A 5,062-nucleotide genomic window follows, 5' to 3' on the forward strand; every position below is an offset into this window, starting at 1 on the left:
TGACATATTTAAAGGACAGTGGCCATGCTGACAGTGTTCCCCAACCCCTCTCTGTTTAAAGGGCAGCGCTCCCCAACCCCTCTCTGTTTAAAGGGCAGCGCTCCTCAACCCATCTCTGTTTAAAGGACAGCCCTCCCCAACCCCTCTCTGTTTAAAGGACAACCCTCCTCAACCCATCTCTGTTTAAAGGGCAGTGGCCATGCTGACAGCCCTCCTCAACCCCTCTCTGTTTAAAGGGCAGCGCTCCTCAACCCATCTCTGTTTAAAGGACAGCCCTCCCCAACCCCTCCCCAACCCCTCTCTGTTTAAAGGACAGCCCTCCTCAACCCATCTCTGTTTAAAGGACAGCCCTCCCCAACCCCTCCCCAACCCCTCTCTGTTTAAAGGACAACCCTCCTCAACCCATCTCTGTTTAAAGGACAGCCCTCCCCAACCTCTCCCCAACCCCTCTCTGTTTAAAGGACAGCCCTCCTCAACCCATCTCTGTTTAAAGGACAGCCCTCCCCAACCCCTCCCCAACCCCTCTCTGTTTAAAGGACAACCCTCCTCAACCCATCTCTGTTTAAAGGGCAGTGGCCATGCTGACAGCCCTCCCCAACCCCTCTCTGTTTAAAGGGCAGTGGCCATGCTGACAGCCCTCCTCAACCCCCCTCTGTTTAAAGGGCAGTGGCCATGCTGACAGCCCTCCCCAACCCCTCTCTGTTTAAAGGGCAGTGGCCATGCTGACAGCCCTCCCCAACCCATCTCTGTTTAAAGGGCAGTGGCCATGCTGACAGCCCTCCTCAACCCCCCTCTGTTTAAAGGACAACCCTCCTCAACCCATCTCTGTTTAAAGGACAGTGGCCATGCTGACAACCCTCCTCAACCCCTCTCTGTTTAAAGGGCAGTGGCCATGCTGACAACCCTCCTCAACCCCTCTCTGTTTAAAGGGCAGTGGCCATGCTGACAGCGCTCCCCAACCCCTCTCTGTTTAAAGGGCAGTGGCCATGCTGACAGTGTTCCCCAACCCCTCTCTGTTTAAAGGGCAGTGGCCATGCTGACAACCCTCCTCAACCCCTCTCTGTTTAAAGGGCAGTGGCCATGCTGACAGTGTTCCCCAACCCCTCTCTGTTTAAAGGGCAGTGGCCATGCTGACAACCCTCCTCAACCCCTCTCTGTTTAAAGGACAACCCTCCTCAACCCCTCTCTGTTTAAAGGACAACCCTCCTCAACCCCTCTCTGTTTAAAGGACAACCCTCCTCAACCCCTCTCTGTTTAAAGGACAACCCTCCTCAACCCATCTCTGTTTAAAGGGCAGTGGCCATGCTGACAGCCCTCCTCAACCCCTCTCTGTTTAAAGGGCAGTGGCCATGCTGACAACCCTCCTCAACCCCTCTCTGTTTAAAGGGCAGTGGCCATGCTGACAGCCCTCCTCAACCCCTCTCTGTTTAAAGGGCAGCGCTCCTCAACCCATCTCTGTTTAAAGGACAGCCCTCCCCAACCCCTCTCTGTTTAAAGGGCAGTGGCCATGCTGACAGCCCTCCTCAACCCCTCTCTGTTTAAAGGGCAGTGGCCATGCTGACAGCCCTCCTCAACCCCTATCTGTTTAAAGGGCAGTGGCCATGCTGACAGTGTTCCCCAACCCCTCTCTGTTTAAAGGACAGTGGCCATGCTGACAGTGTTCCCCAACCCCTCTCTGTTTAAAGGGCAGTGGCCATGCTGACAGCCCTCCCCAACCCCTCTCTGTTTAAAGGGCAGTGGCCATGCTGACAGCGCTCCCCAACCCCTCTCTGTTTAAAGGGCAGTGGCCATGCTGACAGTGTTCCCCAACCCCTCTCTGTTTAAAGGGCAGTGGCCATGCTGACAACCCTCCTCAACCCCTCTCTGTTTAAAGGGCAGTGGCCATGCTGACAGTGTTCCCCAACCCCTCTCTGTTTAAAGGGCAGTGGCCATGCTGACAACCCTCCTCAACCCCTCTCTGTTTAAAGGGCAGTGGCCATGCTGACAGCGCTCCCCAACCCCTCTCTGTTTAAAGGGCAGTGGCCATGCTGACAGTGTTCCCCAACCCCTCTCTGTTTAAAGGGCAGTGGCCATGCTGACAGCCCTCCTCAACCCCTCTCTGTTTAAAGGCCAGTGGCCATGCTGACAGCCCTCCTCAACCCCTCTCTGTTTAAAGGGCAGTGGCCATGCTGACAGCCCTCCTCAACCCCTCTCTGTTTAAAGGGCAGTGGCCATGCTGACAGCGCTCCCCAACCCCTCTCTGTTTAAAGGGCAGTGGCCATGCTGACAGTGTTCCCCAACCCATCTCTGTTTAAAGGACAGCCCTCCTCAACCCCTCTCTGTTTAAAGGGCAGTGGCCATGCTGACAGCCCTCCTCAACCCCTCTCTGTTTAAAGGGCAGTGGCCATGCTGACAGCCCTCCTCAACCCCTCTCTGTTTAAAGGGCAGTGGCCATGCTGACAACCCTCCTCAACCCCTCTCTGTTTAAAGGACAACCCTCCTCAACCCCTCTCTGTTTAAAGGACAACCCTCCTCAACCCCTCTCTGTTTAAAGGACAACCCTCCTCAACCCCTCTCTGTTTAAAGGACAACCCTCCTCAACCCATCTCTGTTTAAAGGGCAGTGGCCATGCTGACAGCCCTCCTCAACCCCTCTCTGTTTAAAGGGCAGTGGCCATGCTGACAACCCTCCTCAACCCCTCTCTGTTTAAAGGGCAGTGGCCATGCTGACAGCCCTCCTCAACCCCTCTCTGTTTAAAGGGCAGCGCTCCTCAACCCATCTCTGTTTAAAGGACAGCCCTCCCCAACCCCTCTCTGTTTAAAGGGCAGTGGCCATGCTGACAGCCCTCCTCAACCCCTCTCTGTTTAAAGGGCAGTGGCCATGCTGACAGCCCTCCTCAACCCCTATCTGTTTAAAGGGCAGTGGCCATGCTGACAGTGTTCCCCAACCCCTCTCTGTTTAAAGGACAGTGGCCATGCTGACAGTGTTCCCCAACCCCTCTCTGTTTAAAGGGCAGTGGCCATGCTGACAGCCCTCCCCAACCCCTCTCTGTTTAAAGGGCAGTGGCCATGCTGACAGCCCTCCTCAACCCCCCTCTGTTTAAAGGACAACCCTCCTCAACCCATCTCTGTTTAAAGGGCAGTGGCCATGCTGACAGCGCTCCCCAACCCCTCTCTGTTTAAAGGGCAGCGCTCCTCAACCCATCTCTGTTTAAAGGACAGCCCTCCCCAACCCCTCTCTGTTTAAAGGACAGCCCTCCTCAACCCATCTCTGTTTAAAGGGCAGTGGCCGTGCTGACAGCCCTCCTCAACCCCTCTGTTTAAAGGACAGTGGCCATGCTGACAGCCCTCCTCAACCCCTCTCTGTTTAAAGGGCAGTGGCCATGCTGACAGCCCTCCTCAACCCCTCTCTGTTTAAAGGGCAGTGGCCATGCTGACAGCCCTCCCCAACCCCTCTCTGTTTAAAGGACAGTGGCCATGCTGACAGTGTTCCCCAACCCCTCTCTGTTTAAAGGGCAGTGGCCATGCTGACAGTGTTCCCCAACCCCTCTCTGTTTAAAGGACAGTGGCCATGCTGACAGCCCTCCTCAACCCCTCTCTGTTTAAAGGGCAGTGGCCATGCTGACAGCGCTCCTCAACCCCTCTCTGTTTAAAGGGCAGCGCTCCCCAACCCCTCTCTGTTTAAAGGGCAGTGGCCATGCTGACAGCCCTCCTCAACCCCTCTCTGTTTAAAGGGCAGTGGCCATGCTGACAGCGCTCCTCAACCCCTCTCTGTTTAAAGGGCAGCGCTCCCCAACCCCTCTCTGTTTAAAGGGCAGTGGCCATGCTGACAGCCCTCCTCAACCCCTCTCTGTTTAAAGGGCAGCGCTCCCCAACCCCTCTCTGTTTAAAGGGCAGCGCTCCCCAACCCCTCTCTGTTTAAAGGGCAGCGCTCCCCAACCCCTCTCTGTTTAAAGGGCAGCGCTCCCCAACCCCTCTCTGTTTAAAGGGCAGCGCTCCCCAACCCCTCTCTGTTTAAAGGGCAGCGCTCCCCAACCCCTCTCTGTTTAAAGGGCAGCGCTCCCCAACCCCTCTCTGTTTAAAGGGCAGCGCTCCCCAACCCCTCTCTGTTTAAAGGGCAGCGCTCCCCAACCCCTCTCTGTTTAAAGGGCAGCGCTCCCCAACCCCTCTCTGTTTAAAGGACAGTGGCCATGCTGACAGCCCTCCCCAACCCCTCTCTGTTTAAAGGGCAGCGCTCCCCAACCCCTCTCTGTTTAAAGGGCAGTGGCCATGCTGACAGCCCTCCTCAACCCCTCTCTGTTTAAAGGGCAGCGCTCCCCAACCCCTCTCTGTTTAAAGGGCAGCGCTCCCCAACCCCTCTCTGTTTAAAGGGCAGCGCTCCCCAACCCCTCTCTGTTTAAAGGGCAGCGCTCCCCAACCCCTCTCTGTTTAAAGGGCAGTGGCCATGCTGACAGCCCTCCTCAACCCCTCTCTGTTTAAAGGGCAGCGCTCCCCAACCCCTCTCTGTTTAAAGGGCAGCGCTCCCCAACCCCTCTCTGTTTAAAGGGCAGCGCTCCCCAACCCCTCTCTGTTTAAAGGGCAGCGCTCCCCAACCCCTCTCTGTTTAAAGGGCAGCGCTCCCCAACCCCTCTCTGTTTAAAGGGCAGCGCTCCCCAACCCCTCTCTGTTTAAAGGGCAGCGCTCCCCAACCCCTCTCTGTTTAAAGGGCAGTGGCCGTGCTGACAGCCCTCCTCAACCCCTCTCTGGACTGAACACAGATCTGAGCACCTCCCCAAACACCTTCGGGGACCGAGGGGTTGGGCCAGAACTGTGTGTGTGTGTGTGTGTGTGTGTGTGTGTGTGTGTGTGTGTCGACCAGTCGCGTTCCTTCTGGTTTTGAGCCCACTGTTTATTCAGCCTCCGTAATAAAACTCCAACAGTCACAGGGCTGCCATGACAACCGGGGGCTGACAGCTGTCAGTCACTTAAGCCCCGCCCCCAACAAGAAGAAACTCCAAATCAAAAACAGCTGCTAAAAAAAACACTTCAAATCAATTCATTAATAATCAATACTCAATATTCACCCATTAGTATATACAGTGTAG

The sequence above is a fragment of the Salvelinus namaycush genome, unplaced genomic scaffold, assembly GCF_016432855.1.
Source record: "Salvelinus namaycush isolate Seneca unplaced genomic scaffold, SaNama_1.0 Scaffold564, whole genome shotgun sequence".
Taxonomy (NCBI): domain Eukaryota; kingdom Metazoa; phylum Chordata; class Actinopteri; order Salmoniformes; family Salmonidae; genus Salvelinus; species Salvelinus namaycush.